This window comes from Lepidochelys kempii, chromosome 2 (assembly GCF_965140285.1).
Source record: "Lepidochelys kempii isolate rLepKem1 chromosome 2, rLepKem1.hap1, whole genome shotgun sequence".
NCBI lineage: Eukaryota > Metazoa > Chordata > Testudines > Cheloniidae > Lepidochelys > Lepidochelys kempii.
The window spans coordinates 237,667,078-237,689,253 of NC_136381.1; the positions used below are offsets into that span (position 1 = coordinate 237,667,078).

Here is a 22,176-nt window from a genome sequence, read left to right on the forward strand (position 1 = left end):
GCACCTAAGTAATTGTTCTTATTGGAACAAGGAGGTTAGTCTGGCCTCTGATTGATTCATGGCTAGATTTACCTTGCTGCACCTTCCCTGTGAGTGACTGCAGTGTGACCTAGAGGAATGAGTCCCCTAGACGGGGGAGGAGGCAAATGAGTACAAAACAAATCTGGTCTATTTCTTGTTTTGATCCATCCACTCCATCTATCTTTTACATCTTTGGCTGGCAGCAGACGGTGCAGAAGGACTGCATGCCATCCACATCTCATGGCTGCTCGGCAGAAGATGGTGCAATAGGACTGCTAGCAATCCGTATCGCCTGCCTGCTCACCATAAGACGGTTCAATAGGACTGACTGCAGGACTAAAGAGAATGACCTGGTCAAGTCACTCCAAATTTAGTCCCTGCGCCCATGTCTGCCCAGGCGCTCGTGGCCGACGTGGCCAGGAGCACCTCGGACATGACGATGACGGCTACCAGTTGTACTGTACCGTCTGCTGCCACGAGGCAAGGGGTTGCTGCTACTGTGTAGCAATGCAGTACTGTGTCTGCCAGCACCCAGGAGACACGATGACGGTTACCTGAGCGGGCTCCATGCTTGCCGTGGAATGGCGTCTGCACAGGTAACTCAGGAAAAAAGGCGCGAAACAATTGTCTGCCCTTGCTTTCACGGAGGGAGGGAGGGAACGGGGGCCTGACAGTAAGTACCCAGAACCACCCGCGACAATGTTTTAGCCCCATCAGAGTGCTCCATTGTGACTGCTCTGGACAGCACTCTCAACTCAGATGCACGATTGTTTGCCGTTGCTCTGACGCAGGGAGGGGCGACTGAGGACACAGCTTACAGGGTTGGCTTCAGGGAGCTAAAATCAACAAAGGGGGTGGCTTTACATCAAGGAGTATTTCAGGCAGGACTTCACGGAGGGTTTCAATAAGAAATGGTGCACCTAAGTTATTTTTCTTATTGGAACAAGGAGGTTAGCCTGGCCTCTGATTGATACATGGCTAAATGTACCTTGCTGCACCTTCTCTGTGAGTGACTACAGTGTGACCTAGCGGAATGAGTCCCCTAGGCAGGGGAGGGGGGGAAGCAAATGAGTACAAAACAAATCTGGTCTATTTCTTGTTTTGATCCACTCCATCTATCTTTTACATCTTTGGCTGGCAGCAGACGGTACAGAAGGACTGCATGCCATCCACATCTCATGGCTGCTCGGCAGAAGATGGTACAGTACGACTGCTAGCCATCCTCATCTCTTGCCTGCCCGGCAGAAGATGGTACAATACGACTGCTAGCCATCCTCATCTCTTGCCTGCCCGGCAGAAGATGGTACAGTACGACTGCTAGCAATCCGTATCGCCTGCCTGCTCACCATAAGACGGTTCAATAGGACTGACTGCAGGACTAAAGAGAATGACCTGGTCAAGTCACTCCAAATTTAGTCCCTGCGCCCATGTCTGCCCAGGCGCTCGTGGCCGACGTGGCCAGGAGAACCTCGGACACGACGATGATGGCTACCAGTCGTATTACACCGTCTGCTGCCAGAAGGCAATGGGTTGCTGCTACTGTGTAGCAATGCCGTACCGCGTCTGCCAGCACCCAGGAGACATACGATGACGGTTACCTGAGCGGGGTCCATGCTTGCCGTGGTATGGCGTCTGCACAAGTAACGCAGGAAAAAAGGCGCGAAACAATTGTCTGCCCTTGCTTTCACGGAGGGAGGGAGGGAACGGGGGCTTGACGATATGTACCCAGAACCACCCGCGACAGTGTTTTAGCCCCATCAGGCATTGGGATCTCAACCCAGAATTCCAATGGGCAGCGGAGACTGCGGGAACTGTGGGATAGCTACCCACAGTGCAACGCTCCGGAAGTCGACTCTAGCCTCGGTACTGTGGAAGCACTCCGCCGAGTTAATGCACTTAATGCACTTAGAGCATTTTCTGTGGGGACACACACACTTGAATATATAAAACCGATTTCTAAAAAAACGACTTCTATGAATTCGACCTTATTCCGTAATGTAGACATACCCGGGGGCTAACCCAAGCTAAGCAGCCTGAGGATCCCTTGCTTATGCTTAGAAATATTGCCTTCTCCAAATTCCAAGCAGTATAGCGCTGCCGTTTTTGCTGGTCAGGGATTTTTATTCCCGTCTACCAGAGTTCAAGCTGTGACAGGGCATGTCCACCTGCACGTTCTCTCTTCAATGGGGTGTAGGGGGAGCAACCAACAAAGTCTTTGTTCTTTGATGTTTCACAATGGCTCGTTGGTTTCATTGGGCCTTCCTGGTGGGCAGGACCTAAAACTTTCTGTAGGAAGCCAGCATTTCTACATTAATTAATGCTCCTTTTCCACTTGATGACTTACACAATTACAGAGATTTACAATGCAAAGATTTAAGAGAACCTTCTAACATGGGGTAAAGCTTTTATAATTAAGTTTAATATATGCAGTGTTTTACAAGCATTTCATGAAGTCTAAACACAATCTTATAAACTTAACATCTAGTTTAACAATACTAACACACAGGTGAGCCAGACTGGTTTCCAGTATTGCATTTCTCAGTGTTCAATGAAGCCTGTCTCCGGATCTGTGAGCATCAGAAACGTTGGTCTCGTTTTCCAGTCTGGGTACTTGTTCATCCACCTTAGCCACAGCCAAATGGCTTCTCTCCTCTTTGATTAGCTCCTTCTGTCTGTCCTTTAAATGCTGGATTTGTTTCTGTTGCTCACCAAGACTCAATAGGAAAATGTGCATCTGGGTCTGCAAATTACTTAACTGTTCAGGATTATCAGGGCCCTTCTCACACTCGCTCTCTGGTGCATATCAACTCCTCTCAGCCTTTCCCTGGTTCCTACAGCCCAGTACCCCGATGCCCTTTGGAGCAGCTGACTGATCCTTCATCTGACTCCGGAAGCAGATTACTCAAGCTTCCCACACTCTAATGTCGGAAGGCTGAGGACTGAGTCAAGGCATCCCCAGCAAGTGGAGAGAAGTTTGAAACTCATGGCTTGTTCTTTTATGGTTTGTCTCTGAGGCTTGCTTCTGCCTCTGGGGCTGCCCAAACAAATCAGGCAGCCCCTAGGCCAGCCTCACCAACCGCTGCTGGGGAAATTTGGGTGTGGGAGGGGACTCAGGGCTGTGGCAGGGGGTTGGGGCAGCGTTTATCACGGTGTGGGAGCTCCCCAGAAGTGGCTGGAATGTCTCTGCAGCTCATAGTCTGGCATGGTATGGTATTGCCACCCTTACTTCTGGGCTGCTGCTGGCAGGGCTCTGCCTTCAGAGTGGTGCACCCGGCCAACAGCCACTGCTCTCCAGCCATCCAACTCTGAAGACAGCGTAGAAGTAAGGATGGCAATACCATGACGTCCCATAGATGCCGATTCCGTGGCTGCGCCAGAGCTGGAGCACCCACAGGGAAAGATGAGTGGGTGCTCTGCACGCACTGGCAGCCAAGCTCCCCTCCCCATCCCCTCGGCCCCACCTCGCCTCCTGCCCCTCCCCTGAGCGCGCCATGTCCCCCGCTCCTCCACCCACCTCCCAGTACTTGCCGCCACCAAACAGCTGTAGCAAGCTCCTGGAGGAGCCAGAACATGGCGCGCTTACGGGAGGAGATGTGGAAGAGGCGGGGCTGGGATGAGGATTTGGGGAAGGGGTTGGAATAGGGGCAGGGAGGGGGCAGAGTTGGGGCAAGGACTTTGGGGAAGGAGTTGGAATGGGGAAGGGGTGGAGTCAGGGCAGGGGAAGGGAGGAGGGCGAGCAGCCACCGATACCAGTAGAAGTCAGTGCATATGTGACACTCCTAAAATAACCTTGCCCATCCCTGCCCCCCGCAACTCTCTTTTGGGTCAGGAGCCCCAATTTGAGAAATCCTGGTCTCCCCCTTAAATCTGTATTGTGTAGGGTAAAAGCACACAAAATACCAGATTTCACAGGGGGAAACCAGATTTCACGGTCCGTGACACATTTTTCATGGCCGTGAATTTGGTAGGGCTCTATTCATTACACTCTACTGTAGGCAGGTCAAATCAGTCACGTCTGCAGTTACAAAAGAGATCCTGCATCTTTCCCATTGAGGAAGTGTCATTCCCTGGGAGGGGTTCAGCTCCCATGTTGTCGTCCAGGAGATACACATCTGCAGCTGTCTGTTCGGTATGATACCAACAGTTCCATTCTCATGGTCTGTCTGGCAGAATCTTTCTAGATTGCTCCCCCACCAATAACTAAACAAGTGCTGCAGAAGAGTGGATCTCAAGAGTAAGCCACCATCACCAGAGATCCCCAAACCATTTCATGCTGACCTGGGCTGTGTCCCAGGAGAACAGATTTTACTCTGTAACCAGCATATGTATGTCCATCCAGTCTGGCTGATTGTAGCCTATTGCTCCTGCAAACTCCAACACTTCAAAAGGTGGCCTGTTCTTTACTACAGATGAGCTGGGCCAGGCAGATTTCTCACAGGAAAACTGTGGCAACCGTTTCAAATGTCACCAAATCATCTGGTTACATTTGGGTCAGAGGGTGGCTATTCAACAGGGTGGCTGCTGATGAGGCCAGATGGCAACTCAACATCTGCTGCAATAGGTCCCAGAATGCTCCTGCTGTTGTGCAGTAACCTGCTGTTGCTGAGTAGCCAGCTGCCACAGTACTTAAGTGCTGCTGTTGCTCCTAGGCCTGGTTTTCAATCATCCACTTTAACAATTTGTCTGCTTCCATGGTAATACAGGGATGCCTACATTTAAACTTCATGAGAGTACACTGTGAGAAAGCTCAAATAATACTGGCATAATTTATATTTCTTTTGAAATCTTTATTGGGCATTTAACACAGAATATATAAGATCAAGAGAACATGCTTTTAACTTCAAATGTATTTTAACAAATTTTTTTTGGTTTGATAATATTCTGTTATTGTGATATCATTTTACTTAACCCACGTTTTCTCTAATGATCTAAGGGCTTATCAGGATGAACAGCTTGTCCATGGCAAACGGGGTATAATCTACAGCATACTTGCATGCTGTGCAGTAACTGTCCATGTGGACCCTGCTATGGTGCGCTAAAAGTTCCCTAGTGGACTTTGAGCTAATCCCATTAAGTGTTAAACCTGAACAGTACAAAACTGTAACATTTTCATACAATGCTAATTTTAATCTGCAGATTAATGTTTTGAAACCTTCAGCATGTTCTTTTTGGCTGATATGCTGTATTTTAAATTGTATGTAAATTGATGAGCAATCTGGATTTATTTTTCCTTCAGCATGAAGCTGTTTGATACATTACTGCTGGTTTTTTCCTATAGTCTGTGATCTGCCACGAATTCCAAAAAATGTTAAAAATACTGGAATAAAAACAAGACCATGAACAGCTCCAAACAAGATAATGAGAAACAATCTTAAAAAATATTTTGAAGATGTAAGTTTGTGCTGCAGAGAGCACAGTTACTCCTAATATAGTGGAGATAGCACCTTGGATCACCGGGTAACCTAGCAGATACAGGGCATCAACTGCCCTTTCATTGACATTTGACTTTTCACTTGAAACAAATGCATAGGATATATGAGCAGAAAAATCTACTGAAAACCCGATGCAAACGACAAGGTTAATCATAGATATGGAATCAAGATTAGCATCCCAGTATGTCATGAAACCAGCAACACCAACAATAACAGAAGCAATAGCAAAAGTTACCCGCAAGGAACAGAGCAGATTGGGAATAAGCAGCAAGGAAACACACAACATGACTCCAGTAGCAATTCCAGTATTCTGAATGGTGTTTGGCACTATTACAATATACTGATCATAGTATATGAATGCTGGGTGATATATCATTAATAGGATCTTACAGTCCTTGGGCTAGGTCTTTAATTGGTGTAAAAGGTTCTTCTCATCAACTGCAGTAGTAACATTCACTGTTTGAATGAAAAAATGTGAGGCTGCTATTTCTTGATAGCGAATATCAATGTCCCATTCTAACTCTGGAAATAATTTATATAGTTCAGATAGATTACCCATGAAAAACGCCTTAGTATCTATATTCAGTGAACCAATTCTAGCAACATTCTCATACATTCGTAGCCATGACTCTGAGAGACTCTTCTCCACATAGGAGTTATTTTCTAAAGACTCCATACATACGATTCTCAATGTCATTACGAATGGATGGATTCCAATTAAGTTCCAAGAAAACCCACATTTTCTGTGATAGTAACCATAATCCTAGGACCGTACTCTGAGAAATATTCATCTTCCCAGTTATAGTACCCAGTCATAGTACCGAATTCATAAGAATCGTAACTAGCCAGATTTCGCAGGACTGTACCTTCCTTTATCTGAGTACACCCATAAATACTTCTAGCCAGGAACCCTTCATCCAGCAACACCACAAACACTTTGGTCCAGATCTTTGTAAGGAAAGGACATAATATTTCCTAAAGAATTTGTTCATTGGATGTTCGCCTTCTCCCCCAGAAGATTTATCGGATTTATCTCCTACACAGCACATGTTGTACAAGCAGGAGCGATGAAGCTGAACAATGTCCTTCACTTTTGTGAAAATTAACAAGTGCCTGTTGCCTTCTTCCCTTTTACCATTTAAAGCAAGAACAGCTCCTAAGAATGTGATGTTGTATAAATAGCAGAAGATGAAAGCAGTTCCTATTTAGAGACAAAAGGACTTCACAGACTGAAAGGAATTCACGATCCCTATGTAGAAAGCTAAAACATCAGTGAGAGTGGTGATTGTGATAGACACTGCTGCCTCAGCATAAGTTTCAGCCATCCACTTTTCAACTTTATTTTTAGGATTAGTCTGTTGCCAGTCTGTTGAACATGTCATCAACACCAACCCCTACAAAAGGGAAAAGGTTAATAGCTTATTGTATATACCGTCAATATCAATTTCTAATGGAAAATAGCAAAATTGCAAAACAAGCAATGACTTAAGCTGAGCAATAAGCATTGTGTTCACAGCAAGTGAAGTTACGGACCCACAGAAAATAAATGTCACCTGCCCCCTCCATATACGAGGTAATGTATTACATTTTCCCATGGTGAGATCTCTTTCTCTCTCACCACATTTCTCTGAAAGAGAAAGCACATCTAGGATAATGAGGTAGATCCCTCAGCCATGCTATGGAAAGTACAGAACTGCTTTTGGGAGCATAGATCCACCTTCAACCTCACACTGAGCTGAACGGCCCTCTGCTGCTGTACCTCCTGCATTACCTGTGAGCCCTTATTTTGCACATTCTGCACCGCTGAATAACAGAATGGATAAACACCTGGAAAACGATATCATACCCAGTGGTCTTAACTTATAATTGTGCTGATCCCAGATTCATGCCATGTAAAAATAATCTCCCACTAGGCACATTTTGCATTTCCATTTTTTCCATCAAGCCCAATTTCTTTTCACTTACCCAATATAAGAAATGGTACATTTGCTACAGTCATGTCCAATGGTACCCCACAGAACAGCAACAATCCAAAGCTGCTTAGCACAGCTAACCCAGAAGACAGAACTCTAAAGGCTGCAGCCACACTTTATTTCATACACAGTCAATCCTGGAAAATTGCATCTTGTTAAGATTTTAAAAGCATCTTGTTAAGATTTTAAATGCTGTAGTTTTTATATTATATAAGAATACATAAATTTATAATTACCATGTTTTGTAAAAGCACCTTTGGTTACATGATTCTCATTAATACCTTAATGAGAGCATCAGGTATTAACATTTTAAAGTCACAGCATGGGCCAAATCAGTCCTTCAGTTTAAACTGCACAACCAGTGACTCAGTGTAGGTGCATGAGTTTAACTGACAGTAGAATTGTTGTAGCTCTCTATTCCCCCATCATACAACGAGTAAAAATTATGATGCCACCTATTGGGAAGCAAAGAGTTGTGAAATTCTTCCCTGATTATGTAAACCTCAGTTTTCTTTGACTCCTAGGCTCCTTGCCTGAGAAGTGTGGAGTCCTTTCTCCTGTTCTCTCCTTCCTTCTGCCTCTCTCTCACTAACTTGCAAAACACTAAGGAAAAAGAGAAGATAAGAAAAAGGAAAGAAAATGACCAGAATGAAGAAACCTGAGGGCTCTTTTCCAGACTGGAGAGAGAGAATGAAAGGCAGTGCTCTGAGCTCTGCTGCTGAGCACCTCTGTTTTGCGGGGAGGGAAAGGCTCAACTGGGGCAGCCATTCAATTGGACATTATGATGCCCACCTCTAAGGTGGATTCCAGCATGTCTTGTCTTTGCCTCTCCTATGAGCAGCAAGTGGGCTCCCCTGATTGGAGTACATTTGGCTGTAGTACAGTGCCTGACACATTGATATGAGCACTCTGCCTGGGCCTGAAGTCCAGCTTCACAGCTTACACAGCTCTGTGATAGCATCTGTACCCTCCACAGAGTTCAGAGGTCTCCCAACTGGTCCCAGTGCTGGTGACACACTTTTTCAGTAGGTAATCAAATTTGACACACTTTATCAGTAGGTAATCATTTTTCTTTTGACTTCGTTGTTTAATACATTGCTTTGAAAAGGAAACTCACCTTAACTGATTACTCTCGTTATAGTGGGTATGGCAACACCCATTTTTTCATGTTCTCTGTGTGTGTGTGTCTTCCTACTGTATTTTCCACTGCATGCATCTGATGAAGTGGGTTTTAGCCCATGAAAGCTTATGCTCAAATAAATTCGTTAGTCTCTAAGGTGCCACAAGTACTCCTCGTTCTTTTTGCTGATACAGACTAACATGGCTACTACTCTAAAACCTATGCAAGTTATGTTGGGAATGTATATCTTAGTTTGGTGTGAAATAAACTATTTTAGTGCATCTGTGTCCTTCGTAAATGAAAACACAGGGGTTGATGCGGCAAGGTCCTCAGGATTGTGAATCCCCCCGCTAACTTCAGCAGGAGTAAAGAAAACTCCATGTCTAGCTACAGAATCCCTTGATACTATGCTCATCAAGGCAGTATCTAAGCATCTTGCAAGAGATGCTCACTGCCTTACAGAATCAACCTCTCTAGCAGATGCTATGAAAATGTCCTGCTGATCATTTACACATGACTAGTGCATGGCTATGTGAACCGTTTCTTTAAAGCTGTCTCAGAAAACCAGGCAGGAAAGGGTTGGGGAAAGTTGTAGGTAGAAACTACAGTTTGTTGAAGCAGAGAGAGACAGAGTGGCTTTAGTGATGATTTTGTTTTCCTTATTCGAATAAAGTTTTTTTTCTGCTTAGGGTACAGCATCTTCTTCTGTGATTCCTTACATTTGATACATGACATAGTGTCAGACTGATTAATTTTGGACATAAAAGGAAAAGCAAATGCAAGAATTCCATCTCTCCACAAATCTTTCAGTCTGGTACCTACGTGGAACGGCCTGAGTGGAAGGAGCATATCACAAGACTCTGAGACAGAAAGATGTTTACCACAGGGAACAGCAATGCCCAGGGAAGTTCACGAGGAGTGAAGCTGTAAATGTTCATAAATGGATGAAAAACTCCCAGACAGCTCACAAAATGTAATTACAATTGGGAACTCATCATCAAGCAGGTGTGTGTCGAATAACAAGACGACAAGGGATCAAATACCAGCCAAAAGTGCTCAGTTGGGCAAGCAATCCCATCATGCTGAGCACCTAGGCAGGGTGAGTGTGCCCATGCAAACGAAATAATGATGATAATAAGTAAATTAAAAGATTTCGGTTCCGTTCAAAAGTGTCTGGTTGTCTGGATTTGGCCCATGGTCTGCCGACTGATTACCCCTGGTTAGTACACTCGGAGCCTTTTACCACACCCCTTTCTTTTTCTTTCAATATACAACTGTATTGAGCTTTTCCTGATTTCACTTAATCTCCCTATTGACTTCTAATTAAATTAGAGCCTGGTAACACAGTACACAGGAAAATGATGGTGAGTTTTTATTGTTTGATCTGATCTGTGCAATAGTATTTGCATAAACCCAAGGTGGATGTTTGATGAACTAGTTTTAAGAGAACCCTCCAGCAAAATTAATACCTTTGTGAGATATAAAATCCTTTCTTATGCCTAAAATCTTCGGAAAATTTTTTTAAAGTTGGTAACATTTCATAAACATGTCTATCGTGATGGAGATCACATAAAGTAAATTAGTGTTCCCTTTTTCTAAAAGCAATGAACATTGTTATGAACACACTAAACCTCTGTGACTGATGAATTTAAAATAATGTCTTTGTTTCAGTGAGTTAAATATGTAGTAATCTGGAATGATTACTTTATGAAGGCTTAAGAGTACATTTAAAGTATTTTCCACTGAATGCATCCGATGAAGTGAGCTGTAGCTCACGAAAGCGTATGCTCAAATAAATTTGTTAGTCTCTAAGGTGCCACAAGTATTCCTTTTCTTTTTGCGAATACAGACTAACACGGCTGCTACTCTGAAACCTGTCATTTAAAATATAAAATCATCTAGAAATACTGATTAAGAAAATGTAAAACAGAGAAAAGCTGCATCATGTATTCCATAATATTTAATTTTGTATTCAGGACAGCTGACTTGCCCTTACTACAAAGTTTTTGCAAATAAATCTTTGACAAATTTCACAGTATATCAAAATATCTGTGACTGCCATTTTTTATTCCCAAATTTAGTGCTTTTAATTAAGTATCTTCTGCACATCCAGTCTTCATCATCTGGCATGCAGTGGAAGACATGCTCCATTTTCTTTAGAAAGAAATTGCAGAAGAGTGTTTTTTTCAAATATCATTCGGGTTCAGGGATTTGGCTGGAAGGGGGTGAGCAGGGAGGGAAGAGGAGGAAGGAGATAGTGGAGAGAGGGCAGGGCCTGGGCAGAGTGGGCCACAGGCAGAAGAGGTGGGTTGGGGAGATAGCCTGCCCAAGCGGCAGCTTTACCCACTGTCCATGACAGCAGGTAAGAATGGGCTGGCTCCCACACACCCAGGGCGCGCTGGAGTATCCTTAGGCAGGGGCCGTATTCGCCAAACCAAATGTTCTGGCGCTGCACATTCTGCATGAGGGAGAGGGTACGAGGGTCTCTGCAGGGAACTGTGACTCTTTGTCACTGTGAGGCAGGCCGGGCGGATCAGTATTCTTGCTGCCTCATCCGTCCCTCACCGGGCTGCGAGCCCAGGCTGCTGTCGCGCATAGGGGCACCAGTTTAATAATACTGTGTGGGGCCCTGTAGAGAGGCTAGCCGGGGCTCGTCTCTCTCCGGGGCGGCAGGGAACCACACCGCCTGACCACCTTCGGGAATAGCTCTTGCGGGAAATTAGTCTGCCCGCGGGAGTCTTCCTCTACGGCCTTAGTGAAGGTACAAATAAACACAGTGAGCCCAGGCCCTGGGTCAGGGCAGGGCACTGGTGAGTCAGGCCCTGAGGCCGGGGCTGAGCAGTAACAGTATATAGTAACAAGCCCAGGCCCTAGGACAGGGCAGGGCAATGGTGAGTCAGGCGCTCAGGCAGGGGCTGAGCAACAACAGTATAGAAACAGTAGGCCCAGTCCCTAGGTTCCAAAGGGCCTAGGAGAGGGGGAGACAGCCGCCCATGAGTTGGGTTGCAGGGGGGCTGCAGGCCCTCCCACTCTACTGCATCCCAGCCCTAGCAGCAGCAGAAGACCCGCTGCTGAATCAGTGGGGATCCTGGCCACAACACACCGACATGGGTTCTGGCAGTGCTGCAGTCAGACTAGGGTCGGCTGCCCCCGGGCTATTTCCAGACTCCCCCTCTTGAGGTACCTGGGTCAGGGTGGTGTCCTTAGGGGGGGTCCATCACCATGAGTTCCTCAAGATAGCTGGCCAGGGGTAGACTCGGCAATTCCTTTTGGGTAGCTGGCACGGGGCAGGCTTGGCAACTCCTCTGGGTAGCTGGCACGGGGCAGGGCAGGTCAGGCCAGGCCAGGCCAGTCCTCGGGTTTTCCGCAGGCCACTGGGCTTTCCCAATCGCGAGCTAGGCCAGAGGCAACTGGCCTTCCCAGCGGCTGCTTCCCCGGTGAGCCCTGAGGTCGGGCCTTTATACTTCCAGGGCAACGCCTGACGCTCTGGGGGGCGGGCTCAGAGCTCCCTGGCTCTGCCCGCTGTAGTGTCCAGAGGGGCTCATCTTTCTTCGGGGCAGCAGGGAACCACACCGGCTCACTACAGGCCCCATAAATCCTAAAGAAGGCCTTCGTCAGGGGTCTTTCAATCTCTGTTTGGGCACCATTTGCAATGGTGCAGGCAATCCCCGTGTGCCCCCTTCAAGCCCAATGTCATGCTGTAGGCGTGTCACACCTTAATGTCCCCCAATTGGGGAAGCCATAGTCACTTTAACAGCCCAGGCAAGAAGAAGCCAGCACACTGTAGTCAAATAACATGTTCCCTTTTTAATCAGGTTTTCAGGACAGGAACCATTGAAACTGCAGTCTGTAATTGCCACTCATCATTGGCAAGGGTGTTGGACCAGCTGCCTCTGCCTATCCCCAGGCTGCACCTCTGCAGCCCCAGGACCTCCTTAGGCCTTAACGAGGCCTCAGCCTGGAGCTCTCCAGCTCTTCCCAGCATTGCTCTGCTTCAGGTGCCCTGCTCCCAGGCAGCTAGGTCCTTCCCACTCCAAGGCTGAAGTGAGACTGACCAAGCTCCTCCCTTAGCCCTTCTTATACTGGCCCAGCTGGGCCCTGATTGGCTGCCTCAAGCCTGCTCATGATGGGCTCTCCGAGGCAGCCCTTTCCCAGGGCTGTTTTTAACCACCTCCAAACTGGAGCGGGGTGACTGCCCCGCTACACATGTTATTGTTTTTTTAATCCCTGTGTAGACATACCCATCGTGCTTGAGAAGTTTATACATGATAATTGGTTGGTGAAATCAAAATATAGAACTCACAACCAGTTTGGGGTTTGTGCCCTGGTTTCTTACACTCTGCCTGAGGTTGGTATTCATGCTCTTGAATCACTGCAGGCAGCAGGATTCACAAATCACAGGTCACTTAATTTTATAGATCATAACTCCAGCACTGTGAAAGTTTAGACTTGATAGTATGAGTTTTGAAGGTTGAAGAATAGACACAATAAGTGAATCACAGTCATATGTTGGCCTTGGGACAAAAGACTTTGAACAATTATGTTTGCAGGAGGGAATATCCTTTAAAGAGAAAACCCCAGATTAGGAGCTGAAAGGTTTGCTCATAAATTTTGGCCAGGTGCCAAGGGAAGGAGAAGAGTTGGAGTCCAATCTAGAGGAAGAGAACCCTCCTGTCCCAGACCCTGCAGAGGCAACCATCACAGGGGAACTGGTCCGATTGCAGCAATGGAGAGCCAAGGAAGAACCCGAGCACCAGAGATTCATGGTGGAATTGTGGATCAGGCAGACCAAGAAGCAGAGGCAGCTGAAGAGAAAGCCCACTGGAACTCAAGCAATACAGCTCAAAATACTGTAACAGCAAAAGGAGTTTCACCCCCACAACACAAGAGAGTAGGAAAGTCTGCCCAATTTATAAAGGAACAGAATGTACAGAAGAGTTCCTGTCTACTGTAAAGACTATGTAGGATGCTCAGTATTCCAGCAGATAAACAGATGGCCATCCTTTTAACTAGATTAACTGGGAAAGCTAGATAAGTTTTTAATAATATGGAGGGAGGTGATGGAAGAAATTTAAAGAAAACGTATTGACAAGATTTGTTTACCCCTGAGACCTATTGACTGAAGTATAGAAACCTCAGAATGTTTGACAATGTCACTCATGTTGAATGTGTACATAAAATGTGTAATTTTATGGAAAATAAGGATAATGGGAGTGGGGTCTGAAGATGATTATGGAAAACTGTTTGATCTGATGGCCCAGAAGCAATTACTATGGGTAGGTATAGATGAGGTAAAGGCAGCCATCTGTGACAGAAAACCATCCACAGTTTTATCAGCTGTGGAAATTGCTGACGAATATGTTGAATTAAGGGCCCATGCAGGGCCAAATCCCAGGGGAAGGGAAATCCCCACGTCACCCAAGTTAAGAGAGAAGAGGGAATTGGAAATAAACCTAACTCCAACTTTGTTAAAAAAAACCAAAGGAGCCCCGCATTTAAAAGTCCCTACCCAAATGGTAGGCAAGTAATCTGCTATCATTGTGGGGCTGCCAGCCACATAAAACCAAATTGCCCTAAACTTAAGGTAACCATAACACCATGATCCATACACCCACCTGCCACACTGAATGCCACTTCACTGCTCCAGAGGCAGCAGTAGAGCAGGAGGAATTCCTAGTGAACTATATTAGGTCTGAGTCTTGGGAGGGGGTGACAGTGGGGGAGGTTTAGATTGGATATTAGGAAAAACTTTTTCACTAAGAGGGTGGTGAAACACTGGAATGCGTTACCTAGGGAGGTGGTAGAATCTCCTTCCTTAGAGGTTTTTAAGGTCAGGCTTGACAAAGCCCTGGCTGGGATGATTTAACTGGGAATTGGTCCTGCTTTGAGCAGGGGGTTGGACTAGATGACCTTCTGGGGTCCCTTCCAACCCTGATATTCTATGATTCTATGATTCCCGGGGTGCAACCTGGACGGAGGGACCACTGAGTCCTCCAAGCCCGCCAACCATCTCACACTGTGATGCTGATGTCAAACTACAAATCTCTGATAGGCACTGCACTTACACAGACATTCCCAGGCAGTGATACACCCAACTGTATTATATGAATGATCTCCCAGCCATTCATGAACCATCAACAGAGAGGCTCCAGCCAATTCCCCCTAGTTCCCCAGTCTGGTACCCCAGAACTGTATAGTCTTGCATTGGTCAGAAGCCTGCCCTGTGTAAGTTCATTAGTTACTTCACCACTTCTTCATAGGAAAGTGGACATGAACCAGCCTTTGTAACCTGAGATTTCCCAAGCACTTCTGCCAAACCACACTGTTTTAGGTAAAATATAAAACAGATTTATTAACTACAGAAAGACAGATTTTAAGTGATTATAAGTGGTAGGCACAAAAGTCATAGACAGTTACCTTAAGAAAATAAGTAAACAGGCATTCTAAATCCTAAACTTTTAAGCAAGAGTTGAATAAAACTACTTTTCTCACCCTGACAGATGGTACAAGGAGGTTACAGTTCCTCAATACACATCTTGGGACTACCTTTGCCTGGGAGCAAACTCCCTCAATTCAAAGTCGTCTTCCTCCAGATGCGCTTCCAGGTGTTGAGATGGGGAAGGGGAGAGACCAAGTGATGATGTCACTTCCTCTTTTATACTTTCTTGCAACTTGCTGGAAAGATGTGCTGTGACATGGGGGTCAGGCAATCCCCATTGGTCAAGCAGTCTCCATTGCATACGTGCCTTTTCGGAGAAGTCTCTGGGATAGTGGATTCTTTTCTTCATGGGTTTTGGTTATTAATGGCTTCTCCGCTGTTGTAACTGAAAGGCTGGTTTTGGGTGTTCCCAGTCTCACAACATATTTCAGTAACACATATAGCAATACTTCTTACTTCACATACAATGATAGAACATACAATCCAACAGCATACTAATGTTCAACAGATCAGAATTTTTAAAATGATACCTCACACGGTATACTTTGTACCAAACATATCATAATAGTATCACCATGGTGAATATGGAGGTTCCAGGGTACTATTTGAGGTACAGAGTTCACAGAGGGTAGTGAAGAATTTATTAAAAATGCCAAGGTAAATGGCATAGTTTGTAAGGGCTGGAGAACACAGCATCCCAAGTCACTTTGGTCAAGGAAAGTTTGGTGAGGGAGGAAGACAAACTTTCTGGTAAAAGTTTAAATATATTAGCTTTGGCTGAATTCTCTGTAATTGTACCTCTGGCTAGGGTTCCCTTCGAGTGGGAGGCTTTTAAGGCAGATATTAGGCATTAGATATCTTCTTCCTGCTGATATTTTAATAGGTTTATACTTTATAGGTTAATATTTTAGCCATGTCTAAAAAAGTTAATGTCATATCTCTCAGCCAGAAACAGTATGGCTCTAACTCACCTGCTTTGTCTGTGGACAGCTGCGATGGCTACGAGGAGGAGGGAGATGCCCTCAGTCCTTTGTCAGCTGAAGGTAGCAATTTGTCCTCAGAGGAGGGGTTTGAGAATTCCACTGCTTTGCCAGAGTCTGCTCTGAACTTAAGTGAGACTCAAAAGGAGTTTATGGAGGCTCAACAGGCTGATCCTACCTTGGACAAGGAAAGGAATGCAGCTCCGAATAGTACCCTAGCTGTGGAAGGGAAGGGTTGATTTTTTCTAGAAGATGAATTGTTGTACAGAGGCTCCCATAGGGAAAAAGAGGTGTCCTGGTGAAATTTGAAAACAGGTGCTTGTGCCTGATAAGACAGGCTCCAAAAAAGCTCAGGTTTTTATACCCACCTACATCTTTGTTTCAAAGTTCAATCTCTGTATTTAGTTGGTTGACATGTTCACTGCAGCTCTTAATTAATAGATACATAAGGAATTTATGCACCTGTCCCCAAACATCCCCATTTGTGATTTGTGGGTGAAAATTAAATTGTCTACACAACAGGACAACTTTTGGCTAATTTAGCTAAAATATATTTGTCTGTTTTCTGTTAAAAATAGATCACTACAAAGCGTTCTTATAGTATTAAACTTTAAACTACCATATACAACCATCTGTATTACTGTATCCTCTCCTGAATGAGGGCCTTACAGCTGTCATTGAGTGTCTTAGTTCTTTCATTTTAAACATTTTTTTTGTGCTTAAAGTTTTGATTTTTAAAAGAAAAATGGATGTAGCACAACAAAAATGAACATCCCACAAATACACACAGTTTTAAAATGTCCAACTGTTCTTACAGTATATTATTTTATAAATATAAGGTTTATGAATCCTTGCAACATTTCAGTTTTGGGTTAGATTGCTGTTTAAAAATAATGTATTTTGAAAACTAAATGTTTAAAGACTTTGAGTTGCTAGAAAAACTGACCCCATAGTGTTCTACAAACTCAGAAGGTTTTAATTAATATTAATCAGAGCTTGCTGCCCCCATTTCTGTGGGTGATAGCCCAGAAAACCTAATTACTGATAATTTTTCCAAGCCACAGCAGGCTTTAAGACCTTTAACCCTGATGGAACGTGAAGGGAACATGGGTCTGCGATGACATCTGAAGGCAATAGTTCCACACAACTCCATTTTTTCAGTAGGTTCTGGTTAAATCAATATAGTTCAATGGGGTTGAGTCAGCTCTATTGTATTGAAGCACATGTCTCAGACATCCATGTTTTATACAAAAGAAAGAAGCTGTTTGCTTTATTTTAAAGGCATGTTTTTGGTTTTGGTTTTTTATTTTCCCTGGATTCTACTACATCCATTTCAGCTTTTTGCTGTAAAAAAGTCTCCTTTCTTAAAGACACAATAGCTTGGTTTTCACAAACTATTTTTATTTAAAAGACATACAACCCTTGAAAACAAACCAAGATGCCCCATCAAGACTTTCATCTTATTTAAGGACAACACAGACCTTGTAACAGAAACACAGATAGTCAGAAAGACTTTTTCAACAGATATTTTTATTTACAAAGATATCAAGATTTATAACATGTTATGTCACATGTTTGTGACATTTTCTAACTTAATCCTTTTAGATTTCTTACAAATAGTCTTTTTCCTAAGCAGGGTTCTGTAACTTTTTGTGTGGATCAGGCAGTCGATATAATACGCTAAGAGGGTATCTTTTGGCTTGGCAATTTTGTTTAAAACACTGTTAGGGTCTTGAGGGCTTTGTACAGCATTTATCAAGGTCACCCCTTGTGCTAAATTTTCTTGGGTTAAGCACAGACCCTGCATTGAATAACCTCTGGCAATAACCTTGTTTAATTAGCTTTCCAAACACAGGTCAGAATACAGGGCCTGGAGCTTGCAGTTTATATCCTCTCCACATGATATTGTTGGCCTGGTATGTCTATAACACAGCCCTCAATCTTTAAAAAGCTTCTCTCAAAGACAGTGATTAAGGACAGCATAAACAGAAATGTGTACAATAGACTGCATAACTGTTTTACAGTCATGACTTAGCAGTAGCTCAGTTCTGTGTCGGCATCCTTTCATCTACGAGAGATGGTGGGAACTGCAGCCTATGATGTAGATAGTTTGCAATGTCTCATGTGACTGAATAGTCCAATTCGAGATTTGTATGGTCTTTGGCAGTTATTGCAAATGAATGTATCTTGGTTGGGAACTGCTTGCTTCCTACGGGCGCTTTTCTCTTTAAGCTGTAGGAACCAGCTTTTGTCATGGACTTTGATACCCTGATGGAGATGATGGTGTTATGCTCATACAAAGCACACGGGATCTTTTTCAGGGAAAAAGGCAATATGCTGCATTTATTGAGAGTACAGCAGTTCGCATATGCTTTTCAGTCATACACACACACCACACAGAGAGAGAGAGAGAGAGAGAGAGAGAGAGAGAGAGAGAGAGAGAGAGAGAGTCAGAGAGAGTCCTGCCAGTCAATGTTTATAGTTACCAGTCCAGAGTCTGGATCAATCTAGTGGCCAGCCAGATTGGTCGTAGAGGGGAGATCGGCTTTGTCAGTCATGATCTGATGCTCCTGGAGTTGTGGCAAGACGAACCCAAAGCCCCATGGCAAAGCACCCTGTTCTTATGGTCCTCTCTCTTCATTGAAGTCTATAGATTTTGCTGTGTCAGTTTATGACCGGTTACTCCTTAATTGGTATTATCTTTTGATATTAACACTCCAAAGCACCTCTGAGAGGATCATCCTGTCCTGGATTGATTTAAACAATTGTCATTTAGGGCATTTAAACAATTGCCAGCCTCCACCTCAGGGTCATCAGTCTGCCCTTCCTCAATCATGGATGCGCGTTGATGGTTCTCTGATAAGTCTCGTTAAGTTTCTTTACTCCTCCTCTCTTGACCATCTGGTTTTAACAATGGCCTTCACACCTTATCTTTTCCTGATGCGTGCATTCCTCATTCACACAAACAGTCTTTTACAGAGACTTTCAAAGGTATACCAACAGCAGTATTTTATATTGAGCAAAAAGACATTGTAAATTAAACCTTGCTAAATGTTATGACCAAAACAATTCACATTGGGGCCCAGGCCTATTGTAAATTAAACCTCTAATAATCTCATTAACATAGACACAATACAAGATTCTGTCTCTTATTAACTAAACCTTAAAACAAAGAAATGTATATTTAACTAAATGGCCTAAGTTGTAATGCATATAGGATACAAGACCCCATAGTAAACATTGTAACTTATCCTAAAACAGAGGGTGACCATAATCAGCCATGAGGATTAGTCTGATCTGCCCCTGCCTTAACATCAGTACAGACACTGGCAGTCTGTCAGATGCATTTCTACCAATGTCCCAGAAGGTCATTCCTTTCTGCTATTCAAAAAAGGTGGCTGGCAGGTGATCAAATCATACATTAATACATACTACATTAATATAACCGTCAATCATTATAACCTGTAATACAAATATAAAATCCTTCTCCTACAATGGTGCCACTTGTTATGATCACTTGCCAAGATTTCCCATTAACCAGGATCAATTCCAAATTCCTTCATATCTCACTTGCATGTGTCTTTATAGTGAAGCTTGGGATGTCCTGTTGTTCTTGTTCCCTCTGATAGCTCCCTGTATAGTATGTCCTTGGCTATATGTCAGTCTTCCAACCTACTCAGACGGCCCAGCCAATGCAGTCATCTTTGCTTGAGCAGGGGTGTCACACTTGGTAAATTTGCCCTTTGATGAACCTCTGCGTTGGTGATTTTATCCTGCCATTTGGTGTTCAGTATGCAGCATAAACAACGTAGGTGGGAACTGTTTAACCTTTTCTCCTGATGAGGATAAGTTTTCCATGTTTCCCCACCATACACGAGAGTGCTGAGGACACAAGCTTGGTACACTAGCATTTTGGTCTTGATGGTAAGCTTTGAGTTGTTCCATGCTCTTTTAGTTAGTTTGCTAAAGGTGGTGGCAGCCTTTCCAATGCAAACATTAATCCAGTGAGAGGTTGGTCACTGTGGAACTTAATAGCTGAGCTTTTGGAATACTTTTAGCTGGTTTGCATTTAAGGTAATTGAAGGATCTTATGGAATCTTCTGTCCTAATACAACCATTTTCTTGATGCTGATGGTGAGAGCAAATGCCTGACAGGCACTTGAAAGGCAGTCCATGAGTTCTTGAGAACTATAGAACTACAAGAACTCATAGTTCTATGCCCTGGGCCTTCCTTAAATCCAGAGAGCTGTCATCCTCTTCATGCTCAGTGTACTCTTGAACAATTTGTCTTGGTGCTGAGCAAAAACAAGTTGGGCTTGATTAATTTTCTCTCTCTGATGCAACATTGTCCAGGGCCTCTGAGTCCTCTAGAAAAGTGTCATTGAGCTGTTGAGAGATATTCAGAAAAGAAACAGCTGTAAGTCCCCTGTTTTTAGATTTTCACCACCCTAAATTGGTTCCTTGACCGTCACTTTTTATAGTTTATTTACCTGAGCAACATATTCTCTGTTCACCTTGTCCAATAGTGCCTCCAATGAGCTGTGGTTGCCTTCCTTCATGGGGACAGACAATGGGTGGCCATCATGCTTATCAATGTGCCTCATAAGTGCTTGAGTCTCAAGGTCAGGTTCTGGCGATATCCCTCAATGAACTCCCTTTGGCAGCTCCCTCCTCCTCCTCAGAACTGTCACTAATGTAGTGCTTTCTTCCCAGGCAACTGAGCACCCTTGAAGCTAAAATGAGTTTTGTAGTTCTCACGAGGGTGGTGAAAAAGGCCATGTTTCCTCTAAGCATTTCCACAATTTCTGAAAAACATTCTGTTGAAACAACACGGCCTGCTCCACACAGTGATGGGACTTCTGAGGATGGTGCTGCCCTCTGGCCAACCATTAAACTCCAGAGATCGGGGTTTCTGGCCTAGACCCTTGTGCTAATTTATTCTGATTAGTACATGTTTCCCTTCTGGGAGGCCCTACAGGGGGTGAAACCGAGGCCAATTGGTAAAAGGAGTGGGAAGAGGGGTATCAAAACCCTCTTCTAGATGGATCTCCCCACCCCAGAACTTACCCTAGTTAGTCAACCCCGCTCTTAGGGAGGTCCTACAAGGCTGAAACCCCCTACTGCCCTCTACCAATTGGAGTGGAAGCTCTTAGAGGTGGTCACATGCCAACTCTTGCTTCTAGTCATGTGTCAACCTTGGCCCGTCAAGTAATATTCTTGACTAGGGGCTTATGGTGAAAGATGTGCGGGCCTTAGCAGTCGGGGACAGTGTCAACATTTGATTGACTTTGTATCCTTAGGTTATGGGGGGGGTCAGGGGGAGAGACTTCCTTAATCTTGGATGTCCTTTTAACAACAAACTCATAAGCAGGGGAAGAAACAAAAGCAACAATACTGAGAACCCTTAAAAGAACATTGGCTATCAAAGCGCATTCAGACACCCAGGATCAGTAGCCACTCTTGAAAATTTGAGCCCAGAAAAAATTTTCTGTTCCCCTTGTTAACCAACTTCTCTCTTCTTTCAAACCTTTAGGCTGCCAGGGTGTTTTTCTCCAAATGAGGCTGCGGAATTTTTTATGATGTCTCATTTAAGACACTTTTGGAGACAAATTTCCCCAAAATGCCCAGGGCTGGATTTCCATGTGCTCAGAACTCATAATCAGGGCCAGTGTGCAGAAAGGAACTGTGTTCACTTGAAATTCTGAGATGCGATGTGATAGGATATGGGCTTATGGTACACCAACAGGTATGAAGGAGCACACGGTTCAGACAGAGACATCCTTTGTAGGAGGATGTATTAATGGGGATTCTCTGTATCCTAGTCAAGAAGAGAGGATAGAAGTTGATAAAGTACAGGTAGGACCTGAAGAGAAATAGTCAAATGAAAAAAAGTCCCATTCAGTTACATCACATCAAGGAAGACCAAAAAAAAATGACAAATTTTATAAGTGCTTGTATACAAATGCTAGAAGTCTAAATACTAAGATGGGTGAACATGATTGCCTTGTATTAAACGAGGATATTGATATAATAAGCTGTAACCATGCCTTTGTGGGTCACAACTGAGAATGCCAAATTCAGAACAAACTGCTGAGAAATAGGGCCAATACACCCCAAGACTGTTGGCTAAACCCCCATGAGATATGCCAAGCCAGCAACAAAAGTAAACTTCTGCTTCACAACACTGGCTAACAAAAAGTCAGAACAGCAG

General features: G+C 44.2%; 1 protein-coding gene and 1 pseudogene across 2 annotated transcripts in view; one reads left to right on the forward strand and one right to left on the reverse strand.

Annotated features, from left to right (window-relative positions):
- Window positions 1-10,532, forward strand: part of LOC140907728 (zinc finger and SCAN domain-containing protein 32-like) — a 23,459-nt gene extending 12,927 nt beyond the window's left edge. The window contains exon 3 of one of the 2 annotated variants that reach the window (XR_013635424.1): window positions 7,951-8,445. The gene's annotated coding sequence lies outside the window, so the exon portion shown is untranslated. Of the gene's footprint in view, window positions 1-7,950; window positions 8,446-9,235 lie in introns of those variants that run through there. The other variant, XR_012157595.2, reaches the window with a different exon arrangement.
- LOC140907944 (patched domain-containing protein 3 pseudogene) lies at window positions 5,277-7,544 on the reverse strand (annotated as a pseudogene).
- Window positions 10,533-22,176: the final 11,644 nt, after the last annotated feature.